General features: G+C 40.1%; 1 protein-coding gene across 4 annotated transcripts in view; it reads right to left on the bottom strand.

The window, feature by feature from the left end:
• INPP1 (inositol polyphosphate-1-phosphatase) overlaps nucleotides 1-12,768 on the bottom strand; it is a 29,312-nt gene extending 16,544 nt beyond the window's left edge. The window contains exons 1-2 of one of the 4 annotated variants that reach the window (XM_049887689.1): nucleotides 12,387-12,768; nucleotides 11,956-12,011 (exon numbers count right to left, since the gene is read on the bottom strand). The gene's annotated coding sequence lies outside the window, so the exon portion shown is untranslated. Of the gene's footprint in view, nucleotides 1-11,955; nucleotides 12,012-12,266; nucleotides 12,345-12,386 lie in introns of those variants that run through there. The other 3 variants (XM_049887692.1, XM_049887690.1, XM_049887693.1) reach the window with 3 other exon arrangements.
• Between the last annotated feature and the right edge of the window lie 1,868 nt (nucleotides 12,769-14,636).

The following is a 14,636-nucleotide window of genomic DNA, read 5'->3' as shown; positions in this document are numbered from 1 at the left end:
ATCTCAGGCCGAATGTATATCTGTAAATTAGCAGAAGATTGTGTCATAATGCCACATAGAATTAAAGTCTCTTTTATGTGGCTTTCATACCCAGATGGAGAAATACTGAAAATACTTCTCAGAAAAAAAAAAAAAAAAACAGGCTTTTAAGACTTTTCCTGGAAACTCAAACCTCTCTACAAAGACAAAACTCTACTTTGTGAACATTCTGTTGTCTCATGAGAAAACCAGTGGTTTGAAAATCATATCGGAAGAATTTATACATATTTCAGATGTGATAAACAGTATAGTGGGAAAGACACACACTTTGGAAACAGGGTAGACTTGGGTTCAAAACCTGGCTCTGCCACTAACTAGCTGTGTGGCATCAGGTAATTTACTTATCCTCTTTGAGCTTCTCTCCTCATCTATAATATGATGCTAATACTTAGGTTGCAAGAATGTTATGAAGATCAAACAAGATGTTTCTGGAAAAGTACCCAGCACAGAGGCTTGTTGATAGCCTAGTTGATAAAAATTGCCAGATATTACTATTAACCACCACCTGTCAGTTTGTCATACTATGGTGGCTTGCTTGTTGCTATGATGCTAGATGCTATGCCACCGATGTTTCAAATAACAGTAGGATCACTCATGGTGGACAGGGTTCAGTGGAGCTTCTAGGCTAAGACAGACTAGGAAAAAGGCCTGGTGATCTGCTTCTGAAAACTGTTATTGTTATTACGTGACATCAAGTTTGTTCCCACTAATAGTGACCCCATGTACAACAGAACAAAACACTACCCAGTTTTGCATCATCCTCACAATCATTGCTGTGTTTGAGCCCACTGTTGCAGTCATGGTGTCAGTCCATCTTATTGAGGGTCTTCCTCTTTTTCACTACCCTCTACTTTACCAAGCATGATATCCTTCGCCAGGTACTGGTCCCTCCTGATAATATGTCCCAAGTACGTGAGATGAAGTCTTGCTATCTTTGTTTTTAAAGAGTATTCTGGCTGTACCTCTTCTGAGACAGATTTGTTTGTTCTTCTGGCAGTCCATGGTATATTCAATATTCTTCACTAACACTATAATTTAAAGGTATCAATTCTTCTTCAGTCTTCCCTACACATTGTCCAGCTTTTGCATGCATATGAGGCAACTGAAAACACCGTGGCTTGGATCAGGTACACCTTAGTCCTCAAAGTAACATCTTTGCTTTTTAATACTTTTATGAGGACTTTTGCAGCAGATTTGCCCAATGCGATACATCTTTTGATTTCTTGGCTGCTGTTTCCACAGGCATTGACTGTCGATTCAAGTAAAATGAAATCCTTGACAACTTCAGTCTTTTCTCGGTTTATCATGATGTTGCTTATTGGTCCAGTTGCGAGGATTTTTTTGTTTTTCTTTTTTTTGTGTTGAGGTATAGTCCTTTCATCTTCATCAGTAAGTGCTTCAAGTCCTCTTTGCTTTCAGCAAACAAGGTTGTGTTATCTGCATATCGCAGCTTGTTAATGAGCCTCCAATTCTGATGCCATGTTCTTCATATAGTACAGTTTCTTGGATTATTTACCCAATATACACATTGGATACATCTGAAAATTAGCCATTGAAAACCTTATGGATAACCACAGAACACTTAGAACATCATGCTTGGTAGAGAGTCAGTGGAAAAGAGGGAGACCCTCAATGAAATGGATTGACACAGTGGCTAAAACAATGGGCTCAAACAGCTCAGGCTGTGAGGATGGCACAGGACCAGGCAATGTTTCATTCTGTTATACATAAGATTTCTGAGTTGGAGCCAACTTGACGGCACCTAACAACAACGTTACTATTAAATATAACTTCATAGAAACCACATGTCCTTACTTGAGAAATAAGAGGCTGGCAACTTTACGTGGGTCACTGAAACCTTTTCTGAAAATTTACTAGTCCATTAAATCCAGAAGCCCAGGAACCACTTGTAATTCTCTGAATGGCCCAGAATAAAGTTCATTTACGCAGGCCAGATCTGACTACTTCAGTTTCTGGGCGTCTGGGTGGAAACTTTGGTTCCTACACTGGCTTCACAGTAAACCATCTATGGGTGGCTTGGGAGAGCCGTTATTCTGTCAAAGGAGACATTTTGTCAGGGTATTTTGTGGAAATTCTAGGACCAAGGGAGTCCATTCTCGTGTGCAGGGTATCAGAAGCCAGCTGTGTCTTTCTGTTGTCAACAGCAATAGAAATGTGAGGACACAGACAAGGGCTCTCAGCCAAAACAGAATTGCTCTCCAGTGAATAGGTAAGTGAGTCAAAGCATTTCTGTTGACATTTCCTTCTTCCTGTTGATGACTCCTTATTGCTACAGAGCCCACATTTTTGCCCATTATATATCAACCCCACCCCACCCCCACCTTCATAGCCTGCATTCAGTCTTACACTCATCCTCTGAGGAACAGCAATCTGAAGGTATGGTATGGTGGCTCTGCCTGACAAGTACTGCTGTTGGGGGGAAAGGCCAGACTTCCTTGAAGTACCTGGGTGTTTTACAAGGTGTCTGTGCTGATCTCTCTCAAGAAGGAGCAGCTCATGCTGAGGGATCGACCAAGGCTCCATTTAGCTCACACGGCTGTTGTAGGGGAAACACAGACTTCATTCTCATTCCCTTTGTTTTATGTAGTAGTTTAAATATTGGAGAATGCTCTGGCAGAAGGCACAGGGGAAGAGAAGGAGGCCCACACAAAGTTGGGGGAGTAGCTCAATTTGTTCAACTCCTGGGGCAACCAGGGGTGGCTAGTGTGCACCTTACTAATGGTATCCTCCCCTGATATCCATATGGATGTTCACCTGCCCACCTGGCTACCTAGGCCCAAGGGAAAATATACTACGAATAGTACTAGTGATTTGAGATACTACTTTTACTTAATTGTCTTTCCAGTGTATAAACCTTGTTCATCTTTCAGATACCTGAAACATTTCTTGGAATCCATTAAGTATTACAGTACGGGACTGCCTGCATCTTTTTGGCATTATTTTGATCTGTGTGGTACTGCTATTGCCACTTCATACACCCTGATTGAGTTTAGCCTTTAAATAGCTGATTTCTCACTACTTGTCCATTTACACCGTAACCAAAAAAAAAAAAAAAAAACCAAACCCAGTGCCATCGAGTTGATTCCGACTCATAGCAACCCTATAAGTCAGAATCGACTCGATGGCACTGAGTTGCTCTGGACAAACTGTACTTTTGCATATGCTTTTTCCTCTGGTTAACATGCTCTTCCTCCTGTGTTCTCTACCAAATGCCTACTCACACTCTCAGAACAAGGGCAAGCAACCTGAAGAGCCACTGCATAAAAGAGGATATCCAAACAGCCAATAAACATATGGGAAGACATGCTACTTCATTAGTAATCAGAAAAATGCAACTTAAAACCAGAATAGGATACTACTACATACCCAGTGGAGTAACTAAAATTAAAAAGATTGGAAATTTCAAGTTTTGGTAGGACATGTAGCAATGAGAACTTGAAAAAAATAACAATAACATTTTTATTGTGCTTTTAGTGAAAGTTTAGACAGCAAATTAGGTTCCCATTTGACAATTTCTATACAAATTGTTCAGTGATATTAGTTACGTTTTTCACAATGCGTGGACATTCTCTTTAATTGCATTCTGGTTGTTCGGTTTCAGGACTGTAGTTTCCCTGCCCCCTTATCTTCTCATCTTTACTTTAGAGTAAATGTTGACTATTTGGCCTCAGATAGACGGTTTTTTAGTAGAGCACTGTACTTACAGGTAATTGCGTGCCACTCTGTTATTTTGAGAAAAGGTGAACTTGGGATAGTTTCGGTTCAATGTTTAAAGAGTATCTTAGGGCAATAGTCTCGGGGAGTCCTCTGGTCTCAACTGGTCCAGTAAGCCTTTTTTAAGAATTAGAGTTTCGTTCTACATTTTTCTCCCATTCTATCCAAGACCATCATTATGACCCTGGTCAGAACCGTCAGTAGTGGTAGCCAGGCACTATCTAGTTCTGGTCTCAGGGTAGATGAGGCCATGGCTCATGTAGGCTATTAGCCCTGAGCCTTGTTTCTTCTCTGAGACTTTGGTTTCCTTCTCATTTTTTTGCTCCTGATGAGTAGAGACCAGTAGTTTTATATTAGATGGCTGCTCACAAGCTTTTAAGACCCCAGACACTACTCACTTCACTAGGATGCAGAACATGGCACTTTGTGAACTATATTATGCCAATTGACAGAGTTGTCCCATGAGACTAAGGGCCTAAGCCTTCCAACTTAGAAAAATAATCTTGAAAGGTGTTTGGGGTTGTGTCTGAAAAGTATCTGTAACTGCATCTTCCAAGAATACACGGGCCTGCAGACATATATCTGTACTTACATGTACATATAGATACTTCTATCTGTGCACATATATGTATACACCCATACCTACCCATATACCTATATGCCTATACACATACACATGTGGCCATATACTTGTTTTTTGGTCATTGCTGGTGTGCAGTGGGAACTCTTACAGACTGCTGGCATGAGTCAAGATTGGTACAACCACTTTGGAAAACTATTTGTCACTAAAGTTAAATATAAGTCCCTAGCAATCCAGCAATTTCAACTGTAGATGTATACCTAACAGAAATTCATGCATGTATGCACCAAAAGACAGGTATGAGCAGCATTATTTTGTAATAACCAAGCATTCAAAATAATCCAAACAACCATCAATAATAAAATGGAATAAATCATAGCATATTCACACAACAAAATACTATACAGCAGTGAAAATGAATGAGCTGCTACAGGCGATAGCATGAATGCATCTCACAAAACATACAATTAAATGAAAGAAGTCAGACACAAAAGATACATACTGTGCAATTTAATTTATATGAAGTTTAAAAGGAGCCAAAACTAACTTACAGTGTTAGAAGTCGATGGTTACTTTTGAGAAAGAGGTGGTACCCGTGAGGGGGGAATAAGGCCTACTTTCAACTGAAAGGTTGGCAGTTGAGTCCACCCAGAGTCACCTTAGAAGAAAGGCCTGGCAATTTACTTTTGAAAAATCAATCATTGAAAACCCTATGGAGCACAGTTCTACTCTGATACACATGGGGTCTCAATGAGTTAGAATCGACTTGACAGCAACTGGTCGGTTTAACTGCTATTGTTCTTGACCTGAGTGATGGTTACATGGAGTGGGCTGACTTTGTGAAAATTCGTCAAGCTATATAAACTTAGGATTTGTGTACTTTTCTTAATGTATGTTTAATTCAACAGTCTTTTTTTTTAATGTGTATATGTGTGTGAGAGAGAGAATCAATTCAAGTGTTAGCTCCTCCAGGAGCCGTTATTGGCCCCCTTCCCTATCTTAGGCAACTGGACCATGGGAAAACAGAGGCGAGCAAAGTCTCTATCCTAGCTCTCCAACACACTGTATGTTGGCTTACTTGTCTATGCTCTGTCTGGCGTGAGATTTAAGCACGTGTAGCTTTTTCTGACTCTTAGCTTATACCTCAGAGGTGTTCAATAAATGTTGGCTGATGAATTATCTCTTAGCTTTGTAAAGACAGCTTCGTCCTTGTCATACTGTTTATTACACTTGGATTTTATCAGAATTACCCAGGTGCCTTTAGGTGCATGGGTCTGTATTTATTTATATAAAAGTCTACATATATCCTGTATTCATTTACAAAAATAAATCAAAGCTGTAGCTGGATGATTAGCAACTGAACCACATTTTTTGAGTGCAAAATCAGAATCTGTGTTTATACTTCATCTAGAGGTGACCTATCCCTGACTACATTAATTTAGATGATTAAGTTACCAAAAATAGTAAGTTTAATTTAGTTTTGTCAGAAAAGACATTAAACACAGAGACATGAATACCCACTTAACTGTGACCTTTCTCCCCCCCACACGTGGCATTTCTAAGCAGGTCATTCCTATCTCACCCTAGTTCTACTGAGGATACTAACGTACCACTTTAGCCCATATTTTTGCTCACGGATGGTGCTCAAAGCAATAGGTCACAAAATACTGTTCTCAAATACTATTCTAGTAGCTTATAAATGGGAGCTTGTGCTAAGGAAGTGCTTTCCAAATTAGTCAGATAGAGAATTAATTGGGATACTTTTTAAAAGTATAGATTTTTGGCTGGAAACTCTGATTCAGTAGATCTGGCTTGAGGGCAAGGCATGTTCTCCAGGTGATTTTTATCTGGAAATTTAAGGAAACATTATGTGCAATAGTCAACTCTGGCCCTTACTGGTTACTTAGGACCACAACAGGGAAACCCATCATTACTGTGTCTGAGAATGACAGTCTTCTTAGGGTAAGAGTCAGTTTTCTATTGCCTTTATTATAACAAAAATGAAATACTGGAGATGTGCAAGTTGATTTACATAACAAGTATTCTACATTAGCATAATACTTGAGTAAAGCACAGATTTTGAAGAATTTCCAGAACTCACTGGAAAATTATGAAAAATATTCCATTTAGAAATGCTTTAAAATTTGATAGTGACCCTTCTTACCCTTTTTTCCACAGTTAGGACCATTTTTATTAAATGAAACTTTATTCACATAGCTATTTTTCTATCTGCTGTTTTCTAACGATAGGCTTAAACTTTTGTATGCTAAGAGCTGTTTTTAGAATTGTAGTGTAGCAAATAAAACCTGAAATTGGATTGAATATAAAAAATACAAACAGATTCAGTATAACCATCTTAACTGTAGGAAAGAAGAAATAGCAGAAAAACATATAAGATGTATATCTTGTAGAAAGAATCTTATGCAGTGGAATATTACGTACAGTTTTGATAACTGTTAATCAGAATTTAAGAGTCATATTAATTCTCGAATCCATTTTGAACATTTCCTTTTAAGTGTAACATTTTTCAGTCATTAAAGGAAAATTTCCAGGTAAATTTATCTTTCCTTCTGAAATCTTATAATACTTACTGTAGGCACCAACTCATTTAACACTTGCCTTTTATTGTACATATGGGCTGCATTGGTGTGTGGTAGAAAAAGCCCTTGTTTAGGCCACAGGAGAGCTGGTTTTTAGGCTCTGTTATACCACTAACCTGGAAACCCTGGTGGCGTAGTGGTTAAGTGCTACGGCTGCTAACCAAAGGGTCGGCAGTTCAAATCTGCCAGGCGCTCCTTGGAAACTCTATGGGGCAATTCTACTCTGTCCTACAGGGTCACTATGAGTCGGAATCGACTTGACAGCACTTTTTTTTTTTTATATACCATTAACTGGAGCCCTGGTGGGACAGTGGTTAAGAGCTCGGCTGCTAACCAAAAAGTCGGCAGTTCAAATCTGCCAGCTGCTCTGTGGAAACCCTATGGGGTAGTTCTAATCTGTCCTATAGGGTTGCTATGAGCCGGTATCAACTCAGTGGCACCTAACAACAACATATTATTAACCAACCAGATGTGTAAGTTTGACCAATTGACTTCAGCTCTCAAGGACTTGTTTTCCTTATTTTTATAAAAATAAAAAAGGAAAGAAAAAGGGCAGAGAGGCTGGATAAGATGACTCTATGGTCTGTTCCAGTTCAAAACTTCCTGTTTTTTTTTTTTTTAATCTATTTTCTATATAAAAGAGGTTAGGGGTGTGCATGAAAATTACGTTGAAAGAAGAGCACTAGACTATCTGTCTTGAAGTTGATTTTGCAAACACTGGTTTTTTAATACTTAGATTTTAATACGTAGCAGTTTTTAATCACTTAGATACAGAGGTTTGGATATGGGTGGAGGGGTTAATGGACGTTATCAGGAAGGAGCAAAGCTTCCCACTGAAGCCACTCCTTGGGATACCATGATTCTCTCTCCAACAGACTATAAGTTTCTTGAGAGTGGAATACACATTTTTTTTCCATCTCCCCATGACAGGCAGTAGGAGTTCTATAAGTTATTTGACGGATTTTCATTCCATTAGAGATAAACATATTTAAAAGGATTTTCTTGCACCAAAATTAATCTGTAAAGGATTACTCATTTTGCAAATTTAGGGTTATAATGTTAGAAAACATGATGTAGGTCTAAAACTATATTCAAAAACATTCCTTACAGAGCTCTCTGCAAGATGCTTATTAATACTTATTTCTGGAATAATAAATAATAGTTGCTAGTTGCCACTGAGTCAGTTCCTACTCATGGTGACCCCATGTATGCAAAGTTGAACTGTGTTTCTTAGCGTTTTCAAGGCTGTGACCTTTTAGAAGCACATTGCCAGGCCTGTCTTCCAAGGAGACTCTGGATGGGTTCGAACAACCAACCATTTGGCTACTAGTTGAGTGCTTACCCATTTGTGCCTCCCAGGACTCCTAATAAATAAATTACACAACCTAAAATATATTCCCTGAATGTTACAGTAAAAATCAGAGGTCATAAAATGTATCATTTTGTCAGATCAGGTTTAGCAACAAATTTTAGCATTCTATTTATTCCACTTTTTAGGATCAAATGTTGATTTTTAACATATATTTATAAAAAAAAAAAGTGATACAAAATACTGGATGTAATATCTGCCTTCAAAGGAACATGAACTGATAAAGGAGTATTTATCTATAGTACCTTTTACCTGAAAAGTTCAAAGTACTAAAAGGCTAGGAATGGCTCATTAAAGCTACACCGATATAAAAATACTAAATGCTCTGGTATTCTTGTTGAGCCTGAAACCACAGATAAATGTTCCAGCTGGTTAGTATTTATCTATGTGATCTTATTACCTATATTTTCCCCCATTCTTTGCTATTCATGAGGCTTAAAGTCGGGCATATCTTTAAAACAGACCTTATTATTCCCAGATCAAACTGGGATTATATGTGATTCTCGCAAATTCCCAGGAATTAACTACAGAGGTTTTCTAGCATTTGGAAGATCAAATCCTCATTTAAAAAGCTATTGGTAATGAAAACTATAGCATAGCTTTAACTAAGTTAGGTCTTCCGTATGCAATATCAAAATAGCTTTCTTCAGTCATTTGAAGGCACAGTGGTTAAGAGCTACGGCTGCTAACCAAAAAAGTCAGCAGTTCGACTCCATCAGCTGCTCCCTCGAAACCCCATGAGGCAGTTCTACTCTGTCCTATACAGTTGCTATGCATCGGTTTAGTTTTGGTAGTAATTATAACTCATGTTAACATCAAGGGAAACCTATCACTGTCACTCTGTGCAGAAAAGGGCAAGTTTACTTGTTGGATTCCCAGCCAATGCATCTAATGCATCTAATGACATTGACACATCTAACATCTGTCAATGGAGGCCTGCACCTTGCTATGATGCCGAACAGGTTTCAGTAGAGTTTCCAGACTAAGATAGATGAGGAAGCCCTGGCGATCTACTTCCAAAATTAGCCAGTGAAAACCCTGTGGATCACAGTGGTCCGATCCGCAACTGATCATGGGGATGGGGCAGGACTGCAGCACTTAGTTTCGTTGACCTTGGGGTCACCATGAGTTGGGGGACACTAGACAGCAACTAGCAACGAGTATCTATTGGCAAAGTTAACAAGTATTTAATTTACAACTGGGTAATCAGTTTAGGAGATTTCTAACAGTCACGTGATTAAAAAGAAAAATAAGCAAGCAAACGAAAATCAAAAAGGGAAGGGATAGGGAAGAGAAATATACTCCGATACTTTCCGTTGTGGTAATTCATCTTAACAAATTCTTTTACACATGCTTAGTACTCCATTTTGTTCACTTGTTTTATCTATATAATTGACCATGTTTTATGCCCAAGTAAAGTTGTTTTTTCTTTTCTGGATAGGGTTGGAGAGTCATTTTAATAAAAGCTACAAATAAGTTATTCAAATTTGCATACTTGCTTCCCTACATTTAATCAGGAACATGGAAGAGGCAACAAAGATTTATAATCTGTCATATGAAGGAGAAATTATCAGGCACAATGTTTTGCCGTGGATCACTACCTGTCACAGTAAGCTGCTTTAAAAATCCATTAATAAAATGCTCTATAACATTAAAAAACAGTTGTCGTCAAGTCGACCCCAACTCACAGTGACCCTATGTGTGTAAGAGTAGAACTGTGCTCCATAGGGTTTTCAATGGCTAATTTTTTGGAAGTAGATTGCCAGGGCTTTCTTCCAAGGTATCTCTGGGTGAACTCAAACCTCCAGTCTTACGGTTAGCAGAGTGTGTTACCTGTCTGCGCCACCTGGGTATCAAAGAACTTGAATTAACACTGCATACCACATAAAAGAAACTAAACATGTAAAAACACATTTGCTAAGTTCAACCATCAGAAGGCTTGACTACTAAAGGACATAAAAGTTTCAGATTTCCTAAACAGGTAACATCATCATGTTAGTAATATCATTTAAGAACATTTTATGTACAGGAATCCTAATAGATTATGTCGGCTATTTATTCCAGCAATAGTTATTCCCCACCTGTTTCCCAAACATGCCTATTTTTTTAGTCTGCCCTCCATGTTTTTTTCTTTTTTAGTAGTTTTGTCTATTTTAAGTATCTTATTTCCCTTAGATCTTCTGACTCCGGAAGCCCCACACTGCAACTTTGGAATCTTTTTAAACCACTATTATCCCACACTTGCCTACCACTTTTTACAATCAGACAGGTTTGGTAAACACTACACTAATCATGGGAGGTGGGAACAAAGGGCTGTCAACTCAGCTTTATTTCTAAACTCTAAACCAAGCAAAAACATCTGCATAGGCAATTTTATTTGTTTCATTACAAATTAAAAGTATTTTAACAAGACATTTAAAAGGACTCACAACTAGAAAAAGTTCTCCTACATATCATCCTCACCTCTAATGAACAGAGTTTTGCTTTTAGTCACTTTATATGACATACTTATCCTTCAGGCAATTTATCTACAGAATGAAACAGAGTAAGACATTTTCTAATTGTTATTAAAGACAGAAATAAATGAGGAATCACAAAAAACATGCATTACACTGATAACTTTTATTTCACAAGCCATACATGGTAAATGAGAAACTACGTTTTCATTTCTTCAGATCTATCACAAATATAGCTATAATTTAAATTTGTAAGAAGACATTTCACATTAAATGGCATGAATCTAACTAAGCAAGCTGTAGTCTAGTACAAAAGCTTGAAATGATTGCTTATTCTAAGCAAAAAGTAAAGTGTAACTATGCATCTTATGCAATCCTCTTCATGGTGAACTAACTTCAAAAAAAAAAAGTAGTGTAAAAATCCACAAAATCTTAAAAATAAAGTAGATGCTAAATAAAAATACAAATAGCTGTGTCCAAAAAATTCACACTTTCATTGCCTTTATTTTTTCTTTTATTCCCTATTTTAAGGTAAAAATGAGGTCATGTAGATAATTTATCAGTCAATAGTAGTTCAGTGAATTGTTTTCATCATTAGACCATTATCAGCCTGAGCAGCAGGGCTGATTCCTTATTAAATCTTTGTTTTTAAACCTAAAAACCATGCAAAAATGGACCAAAAATGTTTTATTCAACATGCGGGATGCACTTAAGTGGTCTTTCCACACAGCCTTCAAGTGAACTTTTGAAGTTCCCTTGAAGTGAACATCACTCACACAGTGGACAACACTCTGCTTATTCAATGCCTTAAAATTAGCTTTAAAACTAGAACTCCCCAAAGTATACACCTTGATTGTTTATAAGTGTTTTCCCTGGATGTATTAATTTAGGGATTTTCTTCCATGCTCTTTGTATATAACTACACATGACTAGGTCAAGCTCATATTAATTTTTTTTCCCCCACCTATTACTCTGGCCACACCAACTAATTATTCATGTCTCACAAAACTGCATTTCAAAATGCAGGGAAGTAAAGACTTCTAAATATAGTCCCATCATGTTTATTTTATACGCCTCTAGTAGATCACTAGCTGCAGCCAGCAGTTTATGGACTCTTAGAAGCATCTCTCAAAGCAAACCCCGCAGCCAAGGGGCGCTGACAGCTACGCCACATACCTGTTGAACCTGGGCCACCGCTCTCGACAACTGTCAGCTTCTTCGACCAGGAAATGCTATTGATAGATCAAAAAAAAAAAAAAAAAAAAAAAAGTTGTTTCCGAATCTTTTCTTCCCACCTCCAATTTCTATCGGGACGCTTCTGCAGAGCCGCGGGAACCCAGGACCCGCGAGCTCCTCCGCCCGGCTGGTTGTAGCAGCGATGCCGAGCCTGGCAGGGCCGGCAGGGGTGGCAGCCTCGCTGCAGCGGACAGAGGTCACCCCAGGCCGGGGCGGAGAGCACGGAGCCCTGCCGGCCTAGATTCACTCACCTACCCTCGGGAGGGGCTATGGGGCGCGTGCTGCTCACAAGCCCAGGCCCCAGTTCTAAAGAGGAGCCGGGCGGTGGCGGGGTGGGGGTGGGGGAGCGCGTAAGGAGGAAAACGTATTACCTAAGCCGGGGATGCGGGGGCGCGGAGCGGAGAACTGGCTGCAGCCTTTCCCTTAAGAAACGGAAGAGGCGGAGGAGGAGAGAGGGAGGAGGGGGAGGGAAATGCGGAGGCTGAGGTGGCCGCGGCGCTGGAGGCTAGGAAGGGAGCGCCGGGCGTCTGGTCGCCGGCTCAGCCTGAAGACGAGAGGCGGGAGGACGCGGCGGTCACCGGAGGGAAGGCGCAGCTGAGCGCGACGCACCGCTCCTCGCTGGGCCCTGGATCGCAGACCTCAGCATCCGCCAGGCCACCGCCCCCTTGTGTCCCCTGGGCCGCGGCGTGGAAGCGCACGGTGGCTTCTCGAGCTCCCCGGGCTGCCGAGTGTACCCCACGCCCGCTGGAGCCCGGCGCCTGCGACGTCACAAGTGGGGCTGGTGATTCAGAGGGGAGTGCCAGGAAGAAAAGGGCTCCAGGGTCACCTAATCCGCTGTTTTTGTTCTTGTAAAAAAAAAAAAAAAAAAAAAAATCGCGTTTTAAAGTCTTCCTCCTCCGTTCTTCCGGACTCTTGGGGGATTAAGAGTTTGATGGACGGGTTGACCCCTGGGAAGATGGACTTGCTCCCAGTGGCAATGGGTCCCATTGTTATAATAGATTGTCAAATATGCTGGGTGTTCTTCAAACCATAGCAGTGTCGCTGGGCACTTGTCTTACAGTGTGTGAGTCTAGGGCCACTTTGACAGCCCAGGTAGGGAATTCCTCTCTCCTCAACTCTTTAAGCTTTGGTGCTCAAAGATGGTTTTGAATGGTAGGTGGGGATAGGGATGGATGGGGAGGGAGTGGAAATAAAAAAGGACAACATAAAGCTTTTGAGTAGAAGGCGCCAGTATGCTGAATGCTGTTACCGATTGCACTGGACCGTCTAAAGCAGAGCTTCCCACCTGCTTTCACTTCCTGGCGCAGATAGGAAATGATAATGTCTGCAAGATCCAACACTGGAGACAAATAGAAAAAGCTGCTTGGGTAGGAGGTGACTGGGCCCTTCCACCTGGAGGACTGAGAAGACCAAGAGGTCTGCTTATCTGTAACTCATTCCATGGCACGTAACCCAAAATCTCTCTTTTAAGTTTCTAACTGGCAGGTTTTCTTATCTACGTTTTCCCCAAACTACCCAAGACTGACTCCCTGAGTTGTCAGAGTTGTCAACATCTGGTCCTCAGAACAGTGAGGGACCACCAAGAGGCAGCAGCCTGGGGCAGTAGTCATGAGTTGTCATGCTCCCAGAGAATACCACTTAGAACCGCTTTTCCCAAGTGAACTCATCTTTCTGCTTCCAGTCTGTTCTTGTGGTCCCTAACTTGAAACTCAACTTCTCTTCCAGGTTCCCATTCACCAATAAAGCCTGTTGATTCTACCTTCTCTGAGATTCATCTTTTAAGTCCATCCCCTTTTTCCCATTCCCGTTGCTACTGATTATTATTAGTCCCAAATTGTGCCTATGATGACAAAATGAAGAAATAGTTTAAATATGATATTTAGAAGTTAGGAGGAAAATACCAGAAAAAAATCATTAAAAGCTGAAAGAATTTGCCTCTAGGGAGCAGGAATTTGGGGAGGGGAAGGGTGGAGCAGAGGATTACTCTTTTTGTGAACTTTGTACTATCATTAGAATCCAGTTCATTTTCCACTTTGCTACACTAGGGATCATCCTAAACCATACATCTTAATGGGATTTTTGCTTGCTTAGAAGCCTTCATTGGCTCCTGATCTCTGGTAGCATAAAGAGCAAACTCCTGAGCATGGCTTTCAAGGCCCATTTTTATCCCTCTGCCTCTCAGTCCTGATCCTCACATTTTACACCACATCTGACGACACCACATTTGCTCTCCTAAATGTACCAACCAGTTTCATACCTTTGTGCCTTTATACATGTCATTGCTTTTGCCTGAAGTATCCTGTCACTGCTGTAATGATAGGTCATGGCTCTGTGCTAAGTATTTTATGTGTTTTATAGCAGTTAGTTCTCACATCAACCCTATGGTAGGTACTACTATTATCTCCATTTCGTAAAGAAGAAAACAGACTTAGGTTAATTAATTTACTCAAATATGTAGTAGGTGGTGAAGCCAAAGTCGAACCCAGCAATCTGACTGCAGGACTCATGTTATTCTAAACATGAAATAAAGGTGGAAATTACAAAGGAAAAGTGACAGATTTGACTATAGAATTTTTAACTTCTCTCATCAAAAAAGAACCCAGAGAATAAAAAGACAAAAA

The sequence above is a fragment of the Elephas maximus genome, chromosome 6, assembly GCF_024166365.1.
Source record: "Elephas maximus indicus isolate mEleMax1 chromosome 6, mEleMax1 primary haplotype, whole genome shotgun sequence".
Lineage (NCBI taxonomy): Eukaryota > Metazoa > Chordata > Mammalia > Proboscidea > Elephantidae > Elephas > Elephas maximus.
Note: the sequence above shows the minus strand (reverse complement) of the source record. Positions and strands in the feature narration are given on the sequence as shown.